This window comes from Nicotiana tabacum, chromosome 19 (genome assembly GCF_000715075.1).
Source record: "Nicotiana tabacum cultivar K326 chromosome 19, ASM71507v2, whole genome shotgun sequence".
Lineage (NCBI taxonomy): Eukaryota > Viridiplantae > Streptophyta > Magnoliopsida > Solanales > Solanaceae > Nicotiana > Nicotiana tabacum.
Window position 1 is genome coordinate 111,986,609 of NC_134098.1, and position 26,570 is coordinate 112,013,178.

General features: G+C 38.4%; 1 non-coding gene across 1 annotated transcript; it reads right to left on the reverse strand.

The window, feature by feature from the left end:
- Nucleotides 1–14,278: 14,278 nt before the first annotated feature.
- Nucleotides 14,279–14,385, reverse strand: LOC142174001 (small nucleolar RNA R71). Its single transcript, XR_012703364.1, has one exon. It is a non-coding gene; the product is annotated as a small nucleolar RNA R71 (small nucleolar RNA).
- Nucleotides 14,386–26,570: the final 12,185 nt, after the last annotated feature.

Sequence of the window (26,570 nt, forward strand, 5' to 3'; positions counted from 1 at the left end):
CACTTGTTTACTTGTCTTATCTCTTATTTTCAACTTGTACTACACGTTTAATTGAATTACCTGCTTTCTTGATTCCATGTTCCTTATTTAACTGTGGGATTCTTTACTTGAAATTTGCTATTCTTGAAATATCGTTGTTTCAGTTCTTATGTTTGGTTTCCATGATTATTGTTGAGATGATTGTTTGGTTGTTGCACGAAGTCTCTGCCATGTCGTTGTTATTGTTGCACGATGTTTCTGTCATGCCGTTGTGATTACTAATACGCATGTGGTGGTATAAGGTCTGGGTGTTGAAACGCATGCAGTGAGATAAGGTGGGCTTGATACGCGTGGCTAGTAGGGGAACTATTAGAAGTCATGCGGTGTGATAAGGTTGGCTAAAACGCGGGATGCTATTTCGGGAAAATAATTTTCAAAATAAAATATAAAGGCTCCCGCGGTGATATAAGGAAAGATTTGATATATTTACTTTTGGGACTACGAGGCGGTACCTCGGGAGTGCCCTTATTGATTTCCTCTATTTGTTGTTGATGTTCCTTAACTTGTATGATTTGTGCTTTCCTTTCATGTTGTATTTGTCTTTCTTTGATTTCGTGTTATTACCTTCTGTAAATTCTCATTGTTCATTTCTTAATCATTTCATTATGTTATTATATCTTCTGCCTTGTTTCCTATTATTTCCAGTAGGGCCCTGACCTGACCTGACCTCGTCACTGCTCTACCGAGGTTAGGCTTGGCACTTACTGGGTACCGGCGTGGTATACTCATACTACGCTTCTGCACATCTTTTTGTGTAGATCCAGGTACTGCCTACCAGACCAGGTACCAGTGAGCTAGTCCATATGTTGAGACTTCAAGGTACATCTGCCAGCGTCCACAGACCTCGGAGTTCTCCCTCTATCTTTATTATGTTGTTTCCTTATCCTCATTAGACTCTGATGTATAGGGATATTTAGTGTTTCTCTTTAGAGCTTGTGACTTATATCTACTGGGTTTTGGGAGTTGTTATACTTGAATTGTAGTTTTTGTTTATTACAAATGTTGATGTTTTGAGATTTGGCTTAATATTTCAGTTGTTTTGCATACTTGTTAGGCTTACCTAGTCTTAGAGACTAGGTGCAGTCACGATATCCCACGGAAGGAAATTTGGGTCGTGACAACTTGCCATCAGACCAAAGGCTATTCAACCATTAGAGAATGTTATTTCCTATAAGCCACTAGGGAGTGGTTCTGGAAGAGTCTCTGCCCGGAGTGAACAGGAGACGTCCTCTTCAAGAGCACCATAAACATAAGAGGACTTTCTCTTATGAAACCCTCACAGTAAAGGGTTGGTTCTGGAAGAGTCTAAGCCCGGAACCTAAATACTATCGGGGAAAAATGCACCATGCGCAATGCTTAAACAAAAAGTACTTTTATTTATCAAAAGTGCCAAACAACACAAGTACAAAAATACAAAACGAAAACAACAAAGGAAAAGAAAGCAAAAAGCTAAACTACGTCATTACTAGAACTCGGGGGAAGAGAAGCATCAGCGCCCCCGGGATAAGTAGGCGGATCTGCCGCCGGCTCGGGATCTTGGCCTTCATCGTTATTCTCTTCAAGATCCTCCTCGATTCCTGAGAACTCATAACCGGAACAAGAAGAGTCAGTTGCATCAGGCTGATCCAGGAGGCATCCTCGAGCAGTTAACTCCAGCTCTAGGGCCTTAGCGATCTCATCATCAATATCAATGACGCCCGCTTTAGCCTCTTCCAAGGTTTTCCTCCTCATACATAGAATGTATTTTTTCGATGATGAGGGAATCCGCTCGGCGCTAAAATTCTAATTTATGCCTATCATTCTCGGTTAGAAGGCCATCCCGCTCAGATCTCGTGGCGCTAATGTTAAGATCAAGATCACGGATAGTGGTTATATGAACCCTAATATGTTCCATGATCTTCTTATAGCTATCCTCCATCTGGACATGCTTCTCCTCGGCAACAGCAGCCTCTTCAGCTTTGGAGTTCAATGTTGCCTCCAAGTTATTCACTGTCTCAATGGAGGCAGATTCGCGCTCGGCAGTAGCGAGCACAACATCTTGGACCTCAGTCCATTTAGCCTTAGCTTCTTGAAACTGTACATTTAGCTGAGAGGCTTCTTGGATGAGGGCCATCACTTCCTACACACTTTGTTGCAATTGAGCCTCTAACTGGCTCGCCTCAGCAGCTTTTGCTTCCAGCACTAAGAGGCGAGCAACAATTTGGTCCCTCTCGGCCAACAATTGATCCTGCTCATACTTGAGTCCTTATTTATCAAGGATCAATTTTTAAAGGCCCTCGGAAGCAAGGAATTTGGCCTGCGAAGCAAATACGAAAGTTAAAAACCTTGTCACGACAAATCATGAAAAAACAAGCAATAAAAGAGCAAGTTTGGTACCGATGCCGCATTGTGCATGGCATTATTTAACAAACACTCTCCCGAAAGAGGGTATATTTTCTTCTTAACCTTTTTTTAAGTCAACGGCTTCAAATAATTGGCAAGTTCCACCGGCCATGACAACAGATGGCACTCCGTGAATACCGAGAGGGAGACACTCCTCCTCTGAGGATCTGCAGAAGCGGGCGAGTAGTTGTGCCCAAAATTCCCATGGTTTGGCGACTGGGGAGGAGGGACATCCTCCTCTTGGGCGTCTACGACCGGTGGGGGAGATGTAGCAGTTGCTGGTGATGAAGGTATGGACGACGTGGAATGAGATGAAGCTGATGGTGTTGTGGGTTGAGAAGCAGTTGCAGCAGAAGCAGTTGCTCACCAACCAAAGGCGGAAGAGGTCGTGTACTAGTCCTTATAATACCGGGAGAAGTAACTGGGACCGAAATGGGAGAATTGACATTATCCACCAAGTCAAATTCTCCCAGATCGCTTGGGCATCATCCTTGGTTGGGGTTATAAGCTCTTCATATTGAGTATTCTATTGAGTTGATGAAGGTCGTTATCTCCTTTCTAGGGAAGCCCTTTCATCACTGGCTTCCCCATCATGGTCAATAACCAAAGTGGTTGCGGCTGGCTCGAGTGCGGCTTTCTTAACTTTCTTATTCTTACCCTCGACTAAGGAAGAAAGCCGCCTTTTGGTTGCTTGTTCTCCGGTCGGGGACTCCAAGAGGAAGCGCTTGCACCAAAAGCAGATCCCATGGTACTTGTTTGGGTAAGAGACTCCTTCAACAACCTCACAGCCTCTACGAAATCAACCAAAACGTCCTCCTTGGGGATGGAAACAGAACCCTACAGGAGACCTGGATCCAACAAAAAGGTAAGGTTAGCCAGTTTTTTTATGTATAAAGATAAAATGAAGGCAAAATCAGTTTACCGTGATTCTTTTCCCTCCACCCGTACTCGGGGGCCAACTCTTTTCACCGGGGGGTCTCATGCGTGGTGATGTCCAGAATATTTTGAACCCAACGGTCCAGGCCTTTAATCCTTGGTGGTGTACACCGAGTTGCTGAAATAATGAAAGGAGAATGGCCAGCAATGATATAAACTGCCTTGTTTTTAGAAAACAAATAGATAGGCTTTGAACTTACGTGAACGAGTCCAGGACTCAGGGAAGGATGGAGTTGTGGCCGGGATGATATCCCTGGTGGCAATAATGACAAACCGCTCCATCCATCTACGGTTATTGTCATCATCCATGCTGGTAAGTAATGTATGGTGGTCACGCTTGCTGAAATTTATTACTCCCCCATGAAACATCGTGGGGGAGCAGAGGTTCATCATATGAGCCAAGGTGAGGTCTTCCTTCGTTTCCTGACATAGACGCCACAGACATGCCACTGTTCGCCACACCGAAGGGCCCACATGTGCCAAACAAATCTACTACCGATGGCACAACTCCAAAATTATGTGGTCGAGTCCCCCGCTCAAAGAAAATACACCCAAAGTGAAGGGGTACGTGTAAACGTACGTGAAGCCCTTCTTAGTGAAGGTTACTCGCTCCACCAAATTGGGAGCAATAATGTTTAGGTCGTGACAATCACAGTCCTCCTTCACAACAGGAATACTGGAAAGGCGGATAGAAAAAGAGAATTTGCCAACAATCCAGGTGCGAGAGTTTGAAGAAGAGAACTTCTCTTCAAAGTCCTTGTCTATATTGATATGTTTGGAGATGATGGTTCTCACCGTAGAAGGGTCAGCATCAGCATCGACCTCTTTGTCTTTTCTCCTTTTTGGTCCCCCACCGAAGCGAAGACCGGAGTTCTTGGAAGAATTAATGAAAGAAGTCATAATCAGCAGAAGGTGATAAGAGTTTTTTGAAGAAGATTAAAGAAAGATGAAAGCAGAAAAGAGTTGAATACAAAGAAGGTGAGAGAGTTTATGGAACTGTTAAGTGTAAAAGAAGAAGAATGAGGTGTATAAAGGACTAGGCGGCTAAAATCGCGGCCATGATTAACTCGAGAACCGACAAAAATATTGCTAAATCGTAGGGTAACACGTGTTCGAAGTATTAAATGCGAGGAGACGTGCGTCTTATCAAGCATTGGAAATTTTTTAGAAGGGTTCAGAAAATGTCCCGCCAAGAAAGGAATCTTCACCAGCTTCCCAGTAACACAAAGATGTGCCACCAGAAAGCAAGGGGATAGGGTAAATTCGATTTATATTAAATGATCATATGATAGTGTGACACGTGGAACCGTAGACAGATGGAAGATAAAGCGAGTAGAATCCAGGTCTGAAGACAACAACTTCAGTTGGCACCGGGAAGATCCTGAAGGGAACACAGTCAACAGAAGCAAATGAATGTTTGTCACCAAATGACATTTAATGAAGAATATTCTACGGTATTAAATAACATAGCCGTTGCAGAGAATTTTGGCATTCATGGCATGCCGTTATATATCCATCAATGACCCTCATTATTGTCGTTTAAAAGGGGTTTGATCCTAGGACCTTATTCCCTATGTATAGCTATAAATAGTGGCTTCAACAACCATTGTAACACACGAAAATTCCGACAAACTTATACTACACACTGTTCCAAGCTGAATAATACTTTATTTTGTGTCAATATTATTCTTATTGCTACCTTTGGAAGCCTTGCTCCCGGAACCAGGTTGTCTGTTATTTTATCTCGATTTCAATGCTAAGTCTAGTATTTTATTTTATTTATTTATTATTTTGGGATCAATCGATTCGTTTATCTATAAATCACGCTATAAATTCAATTGTACCGTTTCACGGGTAAATAATAAAACTAACAGATTTTCATATATCTTATGCAGTATTTTATGAGGAGATTCATATCAGAGCAGACACCGCATTAGCAATGTGAATTTGTATCTGTAACAAAGTTATATCTTCGAAAAATTACTGGTAATGTAGAGTTTTGTACCGACAAATACCCTTTGTATCCTCTTATAAGTTACTACTAGTATTATTCATCTTTTGATTGTCATATAGAAACAAAATCGAGTTCTCAACAAAAACTCATATATTTTCTAGCAATAAGAAAACAATTACATATGTTTTCCATGTTTGATTCATTTAAAGAATTAAATCTCTTAAATGATTCTAATTAAATCTCTTAAATGATTCTAATTAAATCTCTTAAATGATTCTATACACGTTACATGTTACTAATAGATACGGAATGAGTTCAAGGGGTTACAATTTTCTCGATCAAATGAAAAGGATTCAAACTATGGGCGTGTTTGGTAGGAAGGAAAATGTTTCCAATTTTCTCGTGTTTGGTTGGCTTAATTGTTTTGAAAAATATTTTTCTCATAAACTCATTTTCCTCCAATTGGAGAAAATGTTTTCTCTATCAAAAGAAGGAAAGATATTTTTCAAAACTCTTTTCAACCTTCTCCATCTTATTCTCCATCCCCACCAACCCACCCCAGCCCAAATCACCCCTACCCACCCACCCCAACCCCTTACCCCCCACACCTCACCTACTCCCACCCAGCCCAACCTTGCCCACCACTAACTCTAAATTGAATTATTATAAATAGTACTTTCTTTTCATGTTGTAGATAGAGTATTTTTTTTATTTCAACAAAATGAGTATATTCTTTTCATGATAATAAAAATATTTTCTTTCATTTCAACAAAACGAGTACTTTCTTTTCATGATGTAGAAAAAAGTGTTTTCTTTCATTTCAACAAACTAAATATTTTCTTTTTCTTTAAATAGAAAAATATTTTTTTTTCCAACAAAATGAGTACTTTCTTTTCATGATTTAAAAAAAGTATTTTCTTTCAGTTTAACAAAACTAGTATTTTCTCTTCACGATGTAGAAAAAATATTTTCTTTCATTTCAACAAATTAATTTCTGAAATAGAAAAAGTATTTTTTTTCCAACAAAATGAGTACTTCCTTTTCATAATATAGAAAAAGTATTTTCTTTTATTTCAACAAACTAATTCCTGAAATAGAAAAAGTATTTTTTTTTCAACAAAACCAGTACTTTCTTTTCATGATATAGAAAAAGAATTTTCTTTCATTTCAATAAAAATAGTACTTTCTTTTCGTGATGTATAAAAAGTATTTTCTTTCATTTCAACAAACTAAGTATTTTCTTTTCCTGATGTAGAAAAAATATTTTCTTTCATTTTAATAGAACGAGTACTTTCTTTTCGTGATGTAGAATAAGTATTTTCTTTCATTTTAACAAACTGAATATTTTCTTTTCATGATGTAGAAAAAGTATTTTCCTTCATTCAACAAAATGAGTAATTTCTTTTCAAGTGGTAGAAAGGATACTTTCTTTTTCTACAAAATAAATATTTTTTTTAATTTATCGAACTCAAATTTCAACGTTATTCTTGTGTGAAAAAGTAAAGTAGCACATTAGTTCCTTTAAATTTGTGTGAATTGTGAAAAGAATAATTAAATTCTTGAAAAAAAGGGGGGGGGGGGGGTACAGGAACATAAGAATTTTGGGAAAGGTGGGTTGAGGAGAGTAAAATAAAAAATTATTTTCATAAAAATATTTTATACTCTCTAACCAAACACTAGAAAAAAATTTCCACAAAAAATTTTTCACTCACCAACCAGACAAGGGAAAATAAGTGATAAAACAACTCATTTTTCATACCAAACGCACCTTGTATGTCCAAAATCAAGTTAATCAGATACCCTTTATTCCCGTCGTACTATCTAACAAGTAACATGTAGTGCTCTAGAGGAGAATCCGATCACTTGGCCCTCGTTATATACACACGAAAGAGAATATAAAAGAATTGGATGCGCAAAATTTAATAGGGAAGCTTATAAGATTCATCGTAGAGTCAGTTCTCTCTTTTACCTTTATATAAGCTTGTTTAACTGGCCGGGTTGATCCATTTTCGGATTGGCCTAGGTCGGTTGTAACCCGGACCGATCCGGACCGGTAGTTAGGGGGCGGGCTAGGTTAGAGGGGTTGGTCTATTTAAAAAAATCCGATTAACTGGACCGGTCAAATCCGGTCAACGAAAAATACTGTTGAACCGGTTAACCGGACCGGTTCAACGACTATAAATCTGATTTTTTTTTTAAAAAAAAGTCATATGACCGTTGGCCTTCAAATTTGACCGTTGCCCAACAGATATTTTGTAAGAATAACCCTTTTTGGGCAATAATTTTTAAAAAATAATATTTTTAGTAATTACTTATTTAATCTTTTGAAAAACTATAAATACACCCCCTCCCCCTTCCCTCTTCTTCATTTCTACACTCATCTCTCATTTCTCAAACTCAAATTCTCAATTCAAGTTAAATCATGCCCCGTGATTCTAGAGTGCGCTCATATGTTTGGGAACACTTTGAAGTGGTAGAAGAAAATGAAAAGGTTCACAAAGTAAAGTGCAAGAATTGTGGTCGAGTCTTAAATCTTCGTCGAAAGTGGGAGGGCATAGGCTGTGTTAAGGAGGCATATGAAGAATTGTCTTGAGCGTTCTCCAAAAATTCGTATTTAAGATTTTAAGTTGATTTTGAGACAATTTGTATTATTTTAAAAGTATTAGACGTATTATGCTTAATGTTTTAGTTTGTTAGATTAATTTGAAGTATTATTATGCAATGATAAGTACAAGTTTGAACTTTAATTTGAAGTATTAAATGTAAACTTTAATTTGCAAGTTTGAACTTGAAAATTATAAGTGCAATTTTTTTTTCATCTTCATTGTATTCTATTATCTTAAATTTTTAATGAAATATTCAAAATTTCAATATAAAGATTTTAAAACCTTTGCATCATTTTATTCAAACACTCTTTTTATAATATTGTTTATTTGTTTTATATTTTTACTTTATATTAATATAAATTATGATAGTTATACAAAATACAAAAAAAATAAAAAATAATAACACTAACCCGGCCCGGCCCCTTGGACCCGTAACCCTTCCGGTTCATTTTTTACCCGAATGGACCCGGACTCGTTGAGCCCGATATTGAAAAATCCGTAACCGGCCCGGATTTGAAACCGACCGGTCACCTTTTTTTCCAACCCGGCCCGATCCGGCCCACCCGTTAAACACTCGTATCTTTATATCTTTGCTACACAAATGAGTGTACATATACCTATTGTCAGGGGTAGAGCAGTATACATGTTACTGAGTTCGGCCAAAGCAGTATATATGTTACGGGTTCGATCAAAATTTGGTCTAAACTTGTGTATTTATCTTAAAAATTCATTGAATATATAAAAATTCTAAATTTAAAAGAACTAGAATATCAAACTCAGTTAACTTTAAATCCTATCTGCACAGCCTGTTGTGCGCTCTTCTTTTAATGCTTGCATGATTGCGTTTGCATCTCCTGTTTTTGCTTGTTTGCTCCATGACACTGCTCATCTCTTATCTGTCCTAATAGGTGCGTGCTAATAGGCATTAATTTAACACTCCAATTTTCTATACTATCTTCCTTATTTTATTTTTTCGAACATATAGCTGCATAAGATAATAAACATGGGGTGCATATATGTGTATTATATATCTATATCCGATCTATTATTCAGTCATTTTATTCTCGTCTCTTTACTTTATTCTTGTCTCTTTTAATTTTTGTAAGTGGAACTATCTAGGGACGGACCTAGAGCATTGAATATGTGTTCCTGGAAACCCAATAACTCTTGCGTATATTTTATATTTATATTAATAAATTACTAAATATTTATAAATATATAACTGTGAACTCAGTTATTATTGCATATTAATTTGAATTTACGGTAGGAACCCATAAACCTCATATCCTAGATCCGCCTCTGGAACTATCTCGCTTATCTGTGATTGCTCAATCTCAACCATCATCTTGTGTTTAGGGATGACATCATCATAATGAAGAATGATTCCACTGAGGTGTAAACATTATTCCACGGAATAAATTAATTAGAATCTAGTGAGTTAATAACATTGTAAAAGCTAAACATGTGACGGACTAGCGGCTAAATTACTTGAACTATTAGTGGTGTAATAAGTAGCTAGGTAGATCATGAATTAGTGGTCAATAAGTAAGTTAATTAGAGTAGTAGACAAGTTGTAGTCTAAGCGATTTCGAGAGTTACACAAGGAAATAATTGATATTTTTCTCACAATTATAACTACTAAAATGTAAGATCATGCGTCTTCATGCTCCAACACAAAAGTAATGCGCCCCAATTTTCAACTGTTTTAGATAACAACACATGATCAAAATAGTCCATCAAAATTTTGAATTAAAAAAATAGTCCATAGTTTCTCTAATTGGACACTAGTCTTTAGTCATCTCGTGGAACTTCCAACCAAAGCACTTTACAAAAAAAGTCGTCATCTAGTTCTAGAAACACCAATAACATGTACACATCTTTAGAGCTCTGGTGTGGCTCGTAATTATATAAAACGAATAATCACCTTTTCAAGAGTCATCCTTGTCTGCGCACGTGGGAATTGGGATTTATCAAAATAGTATCTTTGTTATATTGTTCATTGTACAATGTACATAGTTGTCTATTTGTTAACCATAGCTTTACGGGTCTCCCAAGTATCTCTCTAATAGAATCTTCTTAAACCCTAACTTCCTCCTTGCTTCCTATTTTTCAATCAAGACTTTATATTTTCCAATCCCTTTTCTCCTTTTGTCTTATCTTTTCCCTTTTTTCTTCATTATCCCCTTCCAAGAAGCAGCCCTTTCGTACCTAAAATTTTCCCTATCCGTACCTATTTATACCTCTCATCAACAAATTCCATTTCCTACTCACTTCAACTTAATACTCCCTTCCCTGCTTGTTGAATTTTATAATTTCCACCTTCCAAATTAGCTATATCACGTGAAATAATTAGTTAGTATATATACGTTACTAGTAGTATTTAGTACAGAGATATGGATTATGGGGGGGTGATGAAGTGCAAGAAGGTCAAGAAACAAAGGAGGAGATCAGATGACCATAATTCTAAGAAGTCAAATATCAAAGTTGTGTATATTTCTACTCCCATGAAAGTAAAGACTAGTGCGTCAAGATTTAGGGCACTTGTCCAAGAACTCACTGGGCCAGACTCCGATATAGCACGAATTATGGAGAGTAATGGCGCAACAGAGTTTGAAGATCATAACGGACATGGCAATAATGAACTTCGTGAACTGCTAAAGTCTTCGTCACCATCACCATCACCGTCGTCGTCTTTGCTGCAAGCAAAGTCTAATTCATCGTCTGTGAGCTCAGAGTCTAATTATTTTACGGAACCTAATTTTGAGGATTTATTATTTAGCAGCCAGATGGAAGAGCAGTTCCTTGCTTTATTGGCTTCTGCTAATTCTGAGATTGACGTTCTTGGAAGCTATGATGCATTATAGATTTCTTATGTTTGTTTTTCTTTTAAATTATTGGATGGACGATAGACTATGTAGAGGTGTATATATATGTAAGGATATATTTTTTTACAGAACCGATATTCTTTAGATAGTATGGTATAATTTTTTTTGAATTATTGGGAGGAGATTTAGGAGACTTTAGGAGTTGGAAAGATTTAGAAAACCTTTTATTATGACAAAAATAATATTAGCACGGTTTCAATATTCAATATCAATCAATTAAGATGAATAATGTACTATTTTTCAATAGTCAAAATCAACTCCAAAGCCCTTTAACTAGTAGTAGTAATCAGTAAAAATCCACTAACTTTTAAATCGAGCCACTTTAATTCTGACTAATCTATCGGCTTAAAATTTTGGAAAATTGGTCAATATACCTGTCTATATATAAAATGACTTAATTTTATTCTTCGTTATATTTTAAGGTCATTTATGTCCTTATTGTTAGTAAATTGTCCAACATATCTCCAACCGACCAACCTAAAATACAACAAGAGCTAATTTCAAATCATAGCCAAAGCACAAGGGTAATATTTGGATCCTTAATTTCCCAAAGTATTTTGACATTTGGACTCCACTACAATCACGTTGGAGAAAGATCAAATACTTCAACTAAATACTAGATAAATTATATTAACAATAAATGTATAAAAAGGTCCAACTGTATAACATATGAATAAATTAAAATATTTTGTATTGGTAGAATTGCCGTAGGTGGTTAAATTTGAACCTTTTGTGCCAAATATCACTATGATTTTTTGTGCGTGAAGTCTAAAGGGGTAAATATATGATAGTTCTTCTTTGTATGATTACGGTATAATGTGGATCTTTAATCCTAAAACAAGAGCTTCTTTTTGCCAAACGTCATTATGTAAAATATTAAATGATGTGCGTACCCGTACATTCATAGAGGCTATCAAAGTTGCTTATCATAAGTATAACATTATTAACATGCTTGTCCATCATTTGTGCATCATATTAGATTGAGATCATTGTCCATAATCATGTATCTTAGGTGATGGCTTCTTCATTTTCAACACCAAACTTAGTCGTATATATTGAAACTGAGTAAGTACCTTTTAATTAATTCTAATGCAACATGGTACAATAGATCTATGATATCGTGTTGAGTTTAGCTTTTTTATAATCGCGTGTGCCGCGTGGTGCATTAAACACTTTCACAGTGTCGAAACACCATTTTAGCCTTCCTTTGGTTTTTTTCTTCAACCAACTACATATCGATCGTATTATTAGATGACTTATAAATCCATGTTTCAAGTTTTAGATATGTTTTTATACATTGGGCCGGGGTACTACACATTCTTCCAAATTTGTCCTAACGTTCACACAACCTTTAATTTTGTATTTTGTTAGTTATAACCTTCGAGGTTGGATCGAGACATATATATTGATGTTTGGCTATAATTCCATATTTTAGTATATTATTTACCTTACATTTTAGGTGTTTTAATGTTAAATTATACTTTATTTGCGCGTAATGGAGTCTATTTTATGTGTATGTACATTTGAGATGAAATTAGAGCAAAAGAAATATTTAAAGTATAAAGCGTGCTCGAAAACAGTTGGAAAGAAGAAAGAAAGAATTGAGCAGCGGAAAAATGAACAAGCTGGCGAAGCAAGCTATTGAGCTCGCGTGGAAGCAGGCGACGCGAGGGGCAGGACGAGGTTGAGCGCGCGGAATGTCTCGCGTCGCACAGTCTAAGGCGAGTTGTATCTCGCCTTTTTACCTCGCGAGGCACGATCCATAGCGAGCCTGATCCAGATTTTGAAGGCTTATTTCGTCTCCTTGTTGGACTTGGACTTGGGCTATGTCGTTTAGGTCTTTTCCTACACATATAAATAGATATTAAACACCACTTTTGAAGGAGTTTTTTTTTTGGCGACCAAAGGCAAGAATAGCTCGTGGAACAACTTTGGGGGGAAAGAATCATCGAGTTCTACATTCCTTCATCTTTTCTTTGTAATTTAATTATGCAAAATACTTGGAAAATTGTTACTATAAGTATGAGTAGCTAAACTTCTAATCTAGGATTTTGATGGAACCTATTAGAGAATGATTTTTCTGTTACATTTAATATAGATTTGCTGTAGCTTTTTTTTTATTTTTTCAACTACGTTTATATTGTGGTTGGTTGAAGAGCTCTCAATCGACTGTGCCTATTTAGTATGTATTACTCGGAAAAGAATGCATATTTAGGTATTTGTTGAACAACATCACTCCTAACGTATGTGAGTGATCAATACGGAGTGTTTAAAGGTGGGATTAGAAGTAACGAAACCTTGGTGCGATCCGAGTGAGCCGTAACTTAGTGCCAGCTAGCGTAGTTTGGAAGAATATGTTTAGTAAATTGTGATAGTTACTCGGGAGAGAATTACGACACTCAAATCGCTCATGATCGGTAGAGAAAACTTAGGCAAATTTATAGAAAACGTAGCGGAAAGGAGTCCGACAATAGGAAAAATCAAAACCTTAGATCATTCCAAATCTTGTCTACAACATGTTCGTAGTTAGTTAGTAATTACTGCATTTCCATTACTTGGTCTTTAGTTAGTAAACATCCAATTCATTATTTAATATTTCTGAAGATTAATTAAGTGAATTTATGCGAATCTAGTATCTGTGCTTAGTAGGTTAATTTCCTGTAGGATTCGACTCCGCACTTGTAAACCGGATTATATTTGCAACGATTACTTAGTCCTTTTTATAAGGCATAGTTGGACGTGATCAAATTTTAGCGTCGTTGCCGGGGAATTAACGGTGTTATTAATTGCAGCTAAAAGAAGTGCTAGAATTCTTAGTGTAGTCAATTTTCTTCATTTTAAACTAAATACATTAAAATTCTAACGTTTGTAGATTTGGGTGTTACAGGTACATGCCTAGAAACTCCTCAAGAACTGGTGAATTGTTTGAAGCATTATCAGATCCTAAGAAAGTTTTCAAGGCACTGAATCGTGCAAACAAGAAGGACAAACAACAACAGAACTCAACAGAACAAATCGAACCAGACATGGATGACGTAATAGAAAATCCAAACAACAGAAATAATGCGAATGACCCGAACAATTAGGGTGTGGCACCTCTTGTGCCAGATGCAGCCTTGTATGATTGGGCATAACCCACCGCCGAAAATCTGGCAACCGCAATTGTAGTCCCTCATATACAAGCGGAATCATTTCAAATCACAAACAACATGCTATATTAGTTACAGAACAAGGGATTGTTCTCAGGGTCTTACATTGAAGATCCTCAGCAGCATCTGAAAAATTTCCTGTCGATATGTGTCATGCAAAGGCAACCTAATGTGATACCGAAAGCAATAAAGTTGTTATTGTTTCCATTCTCGGTGACGGGAGAAGCTCAGACTTGGCTAAATTCACTCCCCATAAACTCCATCACTACTTGGGAGGAATTAGTCAAGCAATTTTTGAACAAGTTCTACCCACCCAATAAGACTGCCAAACAAGTTGATGAGATATTGAGCTTCAGGCAGAGACCAACAGAAACACTACAAGAAACGTGGGAGAGGTTCAAGGGTAGGCTGGTTAAGTGTCCACATCATGGCATTTCAGATCAGATGTTGGGGCAAAGATTCTACATGGGATTGACAGACAGCTTAAATACCAATGTTGATGCTTTAGCAGGTGGAGCATTTTTGAGCAAATCATTCAGAGAATGCAAGATCCTACTTGATAAAATGGCTCAAAACTCAGGATGGATGACAAGAGACTCTACGATCACTTATGTCGTTCACTCAGCGGCTTTGGACCCAAACAACTCCATAGGCAAAAATATGGCCACTCTGATGACGCAAATGAGTATCCTCACCAAAAAGATCGATGAATCAGGCCAGAAGCAGCAGGTACACATAGTTGACGCGACTAATGGGGGCTTATGTACACCGTGCATTAACCAACCATATGTATGCCATGTGGCCAACTATGGAGGACAGAGGCAAGGTGGTCAGAATTGGGTGCAACAGAATCAGCAATATAGACCGGCACAGCAACAGTTCAATAATAGAAGCAATCCTGGAGTTATGCGACCACATGGTCAAGTTGTGCCTTACCAAAGGCAATGGGGATACAATCAGCAAAATCAGCAGCCAGCTTATCAACAGCCTCAACAACAACAGATAGTGCGACAAGATGATAGGTTGTTTGAAATTAAAGGAATGCTGCAACAACTCATTAGGGCCAGCAAAAAAATGGAAGAAAAGGTCCACCAGATGCAAGAAAAGGCGCACCAGATGCATGAAAAGTTAGTATCGCATGACTCGGCTATCAAAGGCATTGAGATTCAACAAGGGCAGATATCGATGACTCTGAATAATCGTCCCCAAAGGACGTTACCTGCGGACACCCATGTCAATCCAAAAGAGTAGGGTCCGAAGTAGCTTATGGCGGTGAGTCTAATAAATGGTAGAGACCTAGATCTAGAGCAAGAAATTGCTCGCAAAACCCGACCAACTAAAACACTTGTGCCAGTACCCATTGAGGTAGATGGTTAAACCGGGTTAACTGAGGTAATGATACAATATACACAAGAGAGCACAAGCAAGGAAAAAGAGGTTGCGAAAGAGACTGGGGTAGTGCAGGAAACAACAGTAGAAGTAGTGCCCGAGCAGGATAAAACTCAAATCACAGGAAGGAAGCGACCTCTAGCACCATTTCCACAGAGATTGGCCAAATATCAGAAGGATGAGCAGTATAAGAAATTCATGGAGATGTTGAAACAAAATCCAGGTGAACATTCCACTGATTGACGCCTTGAGGGAGATGCCTGGGTATGCCAAAATGATGAAGGATTTGATGTCTCGTAAGTTCAACTTTCAAAACTTGGCCACTGTTACACTAACCCAGACCTATAGTGCTGTCGTGACGAGACTCGTAGCTGAGAAGTTGTCAGGCCCAGGGAGTTTCACAATCCCATGCACAATAGGCAGCTATGCTTTTGCTAAAGCATTGTGTGATTTGGGGGCAAGCATAAACTTTATGCACTTGGCTATCTACAAAAGGTTAGGCATTGGAAGAGAAAGACCCACATCCATGTTACTACAGCTAGCTGACCGGACAGTGAAGAGGCCATCAGGTATCCTTGATGATGTACTAGTGCAGGTTGGAAAGTTTATATTTCCAGTAGATTTTGTCATTCTGGACTGCCGGGTTGATGAGGAGATTCCCATAATTTTGGGAAGACCATTCTTGAACACTGAGAGAGCACTGATTGATTGTGAAATTGGAGAGCTAAAAATGAGACTGAATGATGAAGAGATAACATTCAATATGCATAAGTCTATGCGGCGACTAAGTGAATTTGCTAACTGCTCTCTAATAGAAGTTGTGGATGTAATTTTGGAGGAGGAAGATGAGACTCTGAACGCTAAAGACCCTCTAGCAGCATGTCTCATGAACTTAGAAGAAGTAAATGGAGAGGACTTGGCGGAGTGGGTACTGGCTCTTGAAGGCCAAGTGTTCTGGAAAAGAGAGCTTGAATTTGAGTCATTGCACTTAGAAGAAAGAAAGACTCTTCCAACTAAGCCATCGATCGAAGAGCCACCATACTTAGAACTGAAACCGCTACCATCTCACCTCAGGTATGCTTTCTTAGGACCTAACTCAACTTTACATGTTATTATCTCATCGGGTTTACTAGATGTGCAGGCAGAACAACTTTTGCAGGAACTAATAGAGTGCAAAACTGCAATTGGTTGGACCATTGCAGACATTAAGAGTATCAGCACGGCCTTCTATATGCATAAGATTTTATTGGAAGATGGCCACAAGCCTTCCAGAGAACATCAAAGAAGGCTGAACCCCAACATAAAAGAAGTTGTGAAAAAAGAGGTGATAAAGTGGTTAGATGTGGGGATCATTTTTCCCATCTCCGACAGCAATTGGATTAGCCCAGTTCAATATGTGCCAAAGAAAGGTGGAATGACTGTGATACAAAACGAGAACAACAAGCTGATCTCAACAAGAACAGTCACGGGATGGCGAATTTGTATGGACTACAGAAGATTGAATAAGGCCACCCGAAAAGACCATTTTCCCTTGCCGTTCATTGATCAGATGTTAGATAGATTGGCTGGGAGGTCCCATTATTGCTTTCTGGATGGATACTCGGGGTATAATCAAATCTCTATTGCCCCGGAAGATAGAGAGAAAACATCATTAACCTGTCCATATGGCGTATACGCTTTCCGGAAAATGCCGTTTAGCCTATGCAATGCACCCGCCACATTTCAAAAGTGCATAATGGCCATCTTCACAGATATGGTAGAAGACATAATGGATGTCTTCATGGATAATTTATCAGTGGTGGGAGACTCATTCGATGATTGCCTAAAGAATCTAAAAAGAGTGCTGAAAAGATGTGTGGAGACTAATCTTGTGCTCAACTGGGAAAAGTGCCATTGCATGGTACGAGAAGGTATAGTCTTGGGGCACCTAGTGTCAAGTAAGGGCATTGAGGTGGATCGTGCAAAGGTTGATGTGATAGAAAAGCTACCACCACCCACGTCCGTCAAAGCAATAAAAAGTTTCCTTAGCCACGCCGGTTTCTACAGAGGGTTTATAAAAGATTTCTCCAAAATTGCTAACCCCTTGTGTAAACTGCTTAAAAAAGATCACCCTTTTGTGTTTTCTGATGAAGCAGGGTAGCGTTTGAGGAGTTGAAGAACAAACTGGTGACTGCACCAATCATAGTGGCCCCCGACTGGGGACAACCTTTCGAGCTGATGTGTGATGCAAGTGACTATGCTGTGGGAGCAGTTCTTGGGCAACGAAAAGATAAATTCATGCATCCGATATACTACGCAAGTAGAACCTTGAGCGGTGCCCAACTAAATTACACAGTGACATAGAAGGAGATACTAGCTATGGTGTTCGCATTTGATAAATTCAGGTCATACCTGATAGGCTCAAAGGTAATTGTTTACACTGACCATGCTGCTCTAAGGTACCTAATTGAGAAGAATGAGTCAAAGTCGCGCCTAATTCGATGGGTGCTACTGCTACAAGAGTTCAACTTGGAAATTCGAGACCGAAAGGGAATAGAAAACCAAGTTGCTGATCATTTGTCCAGGCTTAAAGGAGCGAAAAAGAAGGTTGAGGTGGAGGAGATCATGGAGACTTTCCCAGATGAACAACTTTTAGCAACGAGCCTCGAGGCTACACCATGGTATGCAGATATTGCAAATTACCTGACAAGCGGTATTGTTCCCTATGACTTGTCTTCTGTGCAAAAGAAAAAGTTTTTTCGTGATTGTCGCATGTATTTCGGGGATGAACCATATTTGTTTAGGATTTGTCTTGATAACATGATCCGGAGATGCATTCCCGAGATAGATCAATCTTCTGTTTTGCAGGCATGTCATGTTTCACAGTATGGAGGAAATTTTGGAGGTGTAAGGACAGCTGCTAAAGTGTTGGAGTCAGGTTTTTATTGGTCAACGCTGTTTAAAGTTGCACACTTCTGGGTGAAAAGTTATGATGAGTGCCAATGGACGGGGAATATTTCTCGTCGACATGAGATGCCCATGAACCCAATTCAAGAGGTGGAAGTATTCGATGTATGGGGAATCGACTTTATGGGACCATTTGTCAGCTCATATAATAACAAGTACATACTTGTAGCGGTGGACTATGTCTCGAAATGGGTAGAAGCTGTGGCACTTCCAACAAATGATGCGAAGGCAGTTATTGGTTTCCTGAGAAAGAACATCTTCACCCGATTTAGCACTTCAAGAGTTATCATCAGTGATGGGGGCACCCACTTCTGCAACCGAGCCTTTGCAAAGTTGTTAGAGAAATATGGCGTTCGCCATAAAGTTGCTACTCTGTATCACCCACAAACAAGTGGGAAAGTCGAGGTGTCAAACAGAGAAATCAAAAGTGTTTTGACCAAAACTGTAAATGCTACTCGGACTGATTGGGCGAGAAAATTGGATGATGTGCTATGGGCTTACCGCACTGCATTCAAAACTCTGATTGGTATGTCACCGTACAAATTGGTGTTTGGAAAGGCATGTCACTTAATGGTGAGTTAGAGCATAAAGCCTTCTGGGCGTTACGACAATTAAATCTGGACTTGGAGGCCGCTGGAACTATTAGAGTCACAGAGCTACATGAACTCGACGAGTTCCGTTACCATGTTTTTGAGAGTACAAAGTTATATAAGGAAAGAATGAAACTTGTGCATGACAAAAACATTCTTGAGCCAAATTTTTAAGCCGGGAGACGTGGTATTATTATTCAGTTCGAGATTGAGGTTGTTTCCGGGCAAATTGAAGTCAAGATGGTCAGGACCATTTTATGTGCTAGAGATTCATCCCACCGGAGCCGTAGAGATTGCTTCAGAAGATGGCTCTCGCAAGTTCAGAGTCAATGGTCACAGGTTGAAACATTATTTGGGCATGGATGAGACGACAGTAGTATCGGTGACTCATTTGCTAGAGCCAAAAATGTTGAGCGAGCCTTAAGTCGATTACCTACGTCGTGCCGCGACGTTAAATCAGGAACTTCATGGGAGGCAACCCATTATAATGTTGTATTCGCCATGTCGTGACGTTCACTAAGGCACTCGTTGGGAGGCAACCCAATTAGTAGTTGATTTTTAGCATAGTTAGATTTTTTTTTCTTTTTCGTTTATAGGAACTAACATGTTTGCAGGCAATTTCGGTGGGTCATGCACTGAACCTCGCGTTGCGTGGTCCCTAGCAAGCTTGGCCAGGCGAAAAGCCATGAGTCGCCAGATCGAGTGCTCGCGTGGGAACTCGCCTTGCAAAGGTTACAACGAGATGCATCTCGCGTGGAGTATTGCGCCGCGCGCCCCAGAACTCGCATTGGAGCTCGCCTCGCGAGGGAGAAAGCGAGGCAGTAACCTCACGTCGCCAGTTAAGTGAGTTTTTCGATTATTTCTTTTCTTTTATTTTTTTTAAACCCCACCCTTAAAACCTAACCTAAACGCCCCAAAACCACACTGCTCACAAAAGCTCACAACTCACACAAAAACATACTGCCAAACCCCCTCCCTCACAAACCCATTGAAGACAAGCATTCCTCTGCTCCTTTCTTCACCTGCAACATCAATTCAAGGGCAATCCCTAATCTTAAACATCTAAGGTATGATTTCTACCTCCATTCTTTAACATTTTAGAATTGGGTGAATGCATGTCATTGGATAAAAATTTTGGGGTTGTTCTTCATTGTAACAATGTGTTTGTGTGTCCCAGCCCCATGAACCCTATAGGAATGGTGTTGTTTTTTGTGTGAACAAGTGGTAACACGGAATTCCCAAGCCGAGTTGGGAGGGTGAGGCAATCCCTCATCTCTACAAGCACTCTCATGGCACTAGTGCATGCTAAGTGTTTGTCATAATGCCTCAAAGGCATTCTTTGTCCCCCATTGGAGCCCGAGTCTCCGGTAGAGTAAGACTAGTGCTATGTAGCCGTGCACCACTTTAAAATTTTAAGTGTGGGGTGGCTCACCGATAGCCCGATGCTTAAAAATTGGAGGAAACATCCTTATGTCATTGCTTGATTCTCATGCTAAGAGAAGGAGATGAGGTGAAGTCTGAGTAACCTCAGAAAATTGTTGAACATTATTTGATGAACTCTTAAGTGTGGGGTCGCAAGACCATGTTTTGAATTTTGCAATGCGTCCTAAACTGATTAATGCTCACTTGTGTAGGTACAAACATGCCTCCAAGGAAGGACACCAGTAAAGGCAAGGTCACATCCACTGCTCCGTCTAAGGCTAAGGCTCCCTCCGCACCTCTACCGAAGAAGAGAAAAGGAGGTGAAGCCACTTCAAGTCAAGTTGAAGGACTGCAAGCAGTGGCAGCTATAGCAGCCACTCGCCCATAAACTTCAAGGACAAGGGGAATTTGGACTCAAGAGCATACCTCCACATGTTAAGGACCGGTACAAACGTTGTAGGCCGAGACATATACATCCGGAATCTGCTATTCATGAGCGTCGCCTGCAAGCCAAGTACCAAGCAATCTGGAGAGGTATTAATGATTTGGGGCTGAGTTACGTGTTCAAAAATACCGGGAATATCAATGTCAATCTGGTTCGGGAGGTTTATACCGGTTTTGATCTAAATAATCCTGAGCAGCTGGTGCCTATTAGGGGAAGGTTGATCGATTTTTTAGCATCGGCAATATGCAATTTCTTAGATGCGCCGGATGTTCCCCAGGAACCCTTGGACAACTTCATCGCCCGTCCTACATATTGAGAACTGAGACACACTCTTTGTGGTATCAATTCTGTGGCGGCTTGTGTTCGGGACAAGAAAACCAATCGCCATAGGAAATTCCCTAAGAAGAAAATGAAGGCAGAAGCTCAAGAGTGGTTGAAATTGATTAATACACGACTCCTACCTTGCAACCATAACACTCTTATTAGCCGTGAAAGGACGTGCATGTTATATTTCCTCATGACTGGCCAGAGGGTGAATGTGGGCCACTTGATCCGCTACCAGATGACTCAAGTAAGAAGTACCAAGAGAATTGATCGAATGCCCTTTGTAAACATGTTGACTCAGTACTTGAGACATGAAGAGGTGGAGGAGGAGAAAGCTTTCGATCACATTATTGATCAGCCCCTACGACTAATGGACATTACAAGCATCCGGGTTAAGGAGAAGACTGTTATGCCATCAATGACAGATGTCGAGCGCAATGCTCGCGATGACAACTTTATGGTCCATTTATATGGGATGATGGACTTGCAGCTTCGGATTGGGGGACGTTCGGCCACTAACAGGAGAGGGCCATACTGGAGGAGCGTTTCCCGCTTAATGCTCATGCTCAACAACTGGTTGGGCTTGGTGATGGCTATAGACTCCCAGAGGATGAGGATTTCAACACACTTGAGCAGTCTGAGGCCGATCTGGAGCAGTCAAATGATGATGATGATGATGAGGAGGAGGAGGAAGAGGAGGAGGAGGAAGAGGAGGAGGAGGAAGCAGAAGATGAGGAATGAGCAGCCTTCGAGGATGAAGGCGATGACGAGGCTTGATCAAGGAGTTTTCATACACCCTACTTTGTTATTTTTCTTGTTTTGTCTGTTTGAGTATGCACTGAGGACATTGCATGAAATAAGGGTGGGGTAGTAACTTGTAAATATTAGTCTTGTTTGAATTCGTAGTTTTTTTGTAGTTAGTGTCGTCTTAACCTTTTAGAAAAAAAAAAGTAGAAAAATTGGACTCTTCCCGACAATGGATCTCCTAGACAGTTTTCTTGAGGGAATTAAGTCTAAAGAAAAAAAAATTTCTTTGTAGGTAGTGCAGTAATTTTTCTTCGGTTTTTCTTTGTGCCGCGGTTCTTTTCCAAAGGTTTTAGTTAAACCGGGTGCAGTTAGTTTTAATTTTTAAGAGTAGAAACCACTGTGCTATGAATTGAATTGTAGCGATATCTCTTGACTTTGTTATGCCTTGAGAATAGTGAGTACTCTGGTTGTGACGCTTAGGCTCAGTTTTTGACTCTAGTAAACGTACCTTAAATCGTAGATTCTTAAATTTGCTTAACTGCTTTGACTAGAGTGTCGTGATAAAACCAATCCTGAGTGAGTTATGTGCCATGTCTGTGGGAGGTTTGTATGTATTCTGTGCATTGCAGTTGATGTCTAGAACTTGCCCGTATGTGTGCAAAGCGAAATAGTAGTCTTGTTCAGTCTGGGAAGTGATATAGGTATTTTTTTTGTTGAGTCAGATATATATAGTTTACCCACCTAAATGTCATATAATGTAGTTAACCCCTTTGAGCCTATAATCATGTTTTTTTGGTAACCATATTACAAGCCTTACCCTTGTTTGAATTGACCATATATTTGAACCTTGTCACCTCTCATGAGCACTTGAATTGTGATGAATTATGTAAAAGTTAAAGTGTGGGGTGGTGGTTGGCTTTTGAGTAGAACAAATGAAATAAGGAGAAAGGTGCACCGTTTTGAAAAGAAAGAAGAAAAAAAATATATCAATAAAAGCCACTTAAAAATAAAATAAAAAAAATACATATATAGTTGTATTGTATAAAAAAATAATTTTTGATGATGGTGGCTAGTGATATAATTCTGCTTAAAGAAGTATGGGATAATATACATTGATGTAAAGGTGGAGTTTTGGTTTGACATAAGTATGGGCGTGAGTGTTAAAGTATATGTATTAAAGTGCTTAGGGAAGTGTTGTCACTCTTATATCTAAATATATCCTACCCGACCCGTAGCCTACATTATAACCAAATAAAGTCCTACTTGGTCCTAGACTGAATGAGCTCGATGAGTAGAGTATTATACCACGGGCAAGCCTATGGTGCATTATTTGTGGCATGTGAATGTTATTTCTGAGAGCGAGTCAATTCTTCCTATCTTGAGTTCCTACGGTCTTAAAATTTATTGTGTGTGGAACTAATATCTTTTGTTGTGTGAGGGCACATGATTCATGATAGAAAGGTAATGTCATTGACCTCCATGTTAGAGTAAGTAAGTGAATTGTGAATAATGCATGGTATTTGTTAGTCAAATCTTGAGGTGAGGATGTTACACCTTTGTGCTTAGTATATTTTAAAGATTCTTGGTGTGATGAGTTAAGGGAATTGCTTAAAAAGGTCGTGTCTATAAGTGTAGTTTGATTGCTAGAGGACGAGCAACGTTTAAGTGTGGGGTATTGATGTTTGGCTATAACTTCATATTTTTGTATATTATTTACCTTACATTTTAGGTGTTTTAATGCTAAACTATATTTTATTTGCGCGTAATGGAGTATATTTTATGTGCTGATACATTGAAAATGAAATTAGAGCAAAAGAAATATTTAAAGTATAAAGCGTGCTCGAAAACAGTTAGAAAGAAGAAAGAAAGAATTGAGCAGCGGAAAAATGAAGAAGCTGGCAAAGCAAGCTATTGAGCTCGCGTGGAAGCAGGCGACGCGAGGGGCAGGGCGAGGTTGAGCGCGCGGAATGTCTCGCGCCGCACAGTCTGAGGCGAGTTGTATCTCGCCTTTTACCTCGCGAGGCACGGCCCATAGCGAGCCTGATGCGATTTTGAAGGCTTGTTTCGTCTCCTTGTTGGACTTGGACTTGGGCTATGTCGTTTAGGTCTTTTCCTACACATATAAATAGATATTAAACACCACTTTTGAAGGAATTTTTTTTTGGCGATCGGAGGCAAGAATAGCTCGTAGAACAACTTTTGGGGGAAAGAATCATGGAGTTCTACATTCCTTCATCTTTTCTTTGTAATTTAATTATGCAAAATACTTGAAAAATTGTTACTATGAGTATGAGTAGCTAAACTTCTAATATAGAGTTTTGATGGAACCTATTGGAGGATGTTTTTCCTGTTACGTTTAATATAGATTTGCCGTAGCTTTTTCTCTATTTGTTCAACTACGTTTATATTGTGGTTGGTTGAAGAGCTCTCAATCGACTGTGCCTATTTAGTGTGTATTACTCGGAAGAGAGTGCATATTTAGGTAGTTGTTGAACAACATCACTCATAACGTATGTGAGAGATCAATACAAAGGGTTTAAAGGTGGGATTAGGAATAACGAAACCTTGGTGCGATCCGAGTGAGCCGTAACTTAGTGCTAGCTAGCGTAGTTCAGAAGAATATGTCTAGTAAATTATGGTAGTTACTCGGGAGAGAATTACGACACTCGAAGCGCTCATGATCGGTAGAGAAAATTTAAGCAAATTTATAGGAAACGTAGCGGAAAGGAATCCGACAATAGGGGAAATCAGAACCTTAGATCATTCCAAATCTTGTCTACAACCTGTTCGTAGTTAGTTACTAATTACTGCATTTTCATTACTTGATCTTTAGTTAGTAAACATCCAATTCGTTATTTAATATTTCTTAAGATTGATTACGTGAATTTGTGTGAATCTAGTAGTTGTGCTTAGTAGGTTAATTCCCTGTAGGATTCGACTCCGGACTTGTAAACTGGATTATATTTGCAACAACCACTTAGTCCTTTTTATAAGGCATAGTTGGGCGTGATCAAATTTTATCGCCGTTGCCGGGGAGCTAACGGTATGGCTGTAGGTGTACATATTGCTAGGTTTCAAGTTTGAACTTTATTTTGTTTTATTTTTTTTTAGTGTTATTACAATATGGAACTGATCTTAAGGATTCAGTCCCTGAATATCTAACTCATTATATGAGATATGATGTCAAGTTAACTTCTACAACTACATCATTTTATGATAAAGGGCTAACAATAAAATGTTTTCAATGTACGATAATCAGTTCACAAGCAAAGGATAATCGAACCATATACATACACATAAATATGTACATAAATACAATGATACAAATATATTGAAACTAAAATGCATATATATATATATATATATATATATATATATATATATATATATATATATTAGTAAGTAGTTCATCTAAATTTATATTACCCACTTTATAAATTTGAAATATTCAAATGTTTGGCACCAATAATTATAAAATTATCTATTAACATGTTTCAAACTTTGATATGATTTTCTGTTATTTAACTAACTTTCGCAATATTTTGGCTACCACTTTTAATCAAGTATACACCAAGGGTGTGTTTAGTACGAAGGAAAATATTTTTCGAAAAATATTTTTCAATTTTTTCATGTTTGGTTGGCTTAAATGCTTTGGAAAATATTTTCCTTATGAACTCATTTTCTTTCAATTGGAGGAAAATGTTTTCCTTATCAAGAGAAGGAAAAACATTTTCCAAAACTCCTTATCAACCTTCCCCACCCTCACCCACCCACCCCACACCCTCACACCCACCCACCTAATCCCACCCCTCTCTCCAAAAAGGCTTTTTTTTTTTTCAAATTTCAGTTTTGTTTTTCCGTCACCACCCACTCTACACCCCTCCGATGTAAAAAAAGTTTTTTTTTTACTTTTTTTTGTAATTTTAAATTTCTATTTTTTCGTTTTTCTACACCACCCACCCCACTGTCCCCCCACCCCGCACAAAAAAAAAGTTTTTTTTAAAACTTTTTTTTTTGTAATTTTCAAATTTCTATGTTTTTTTTCTGCACCACCCACTCCCTCCCCCACCCCACTGCTCCCCACCTCGCACAATTTTTTTTTCTACTTTTTTTTTTTTTTTTGTAATTTCAAATTTTTGTTTTTTTCGTTTTTCTGCACCCCCACCCCACCGCCGCCCCTGCCCCTTCCCCCTTCCCGGGAAAAAATATTTTTTATATATATTTTCAGTTTTAGTTTTTTCATCTTTCGATTTACAGGTTTAAAATTTTACAAGTTCCAAAGTTATGAGTTCAGAGGTTTATGTGTTTGGATTTCCCAGCTAAACTAATGGTGCAACTTAACTTAAATAGAGGGAGTACCAATTTACCACATTTTAACCAAAATTTGAAGTTTCTTTTGTAACACATTCAATTTTAATTTAATCTGCCTATGCATGTGAATATATTACTTTATGTTTTGAAATTGAAATGTCAACTTTTTGAACAAGGGATATTTAAAAAAAAAGTCTTCTTATAATATTCTCTCAAATTTTCTCCATTTTATTTTTGCCAAAAAAAATAAATTAAAAGTGAAGGCATGACGTCACATAATACACCAACTAACTACTCGTCCATGTACCTAATACTAAGCACAAAACCAAATTAAGATATTCACTTGAAAACAAAAACATTAATTTATTTAGATAAAACACGACTAAAGCTAAAGCTAAAAGGCTAAAGTAGATCCATTTAAGTTGGTAACAAATTATATCATCCC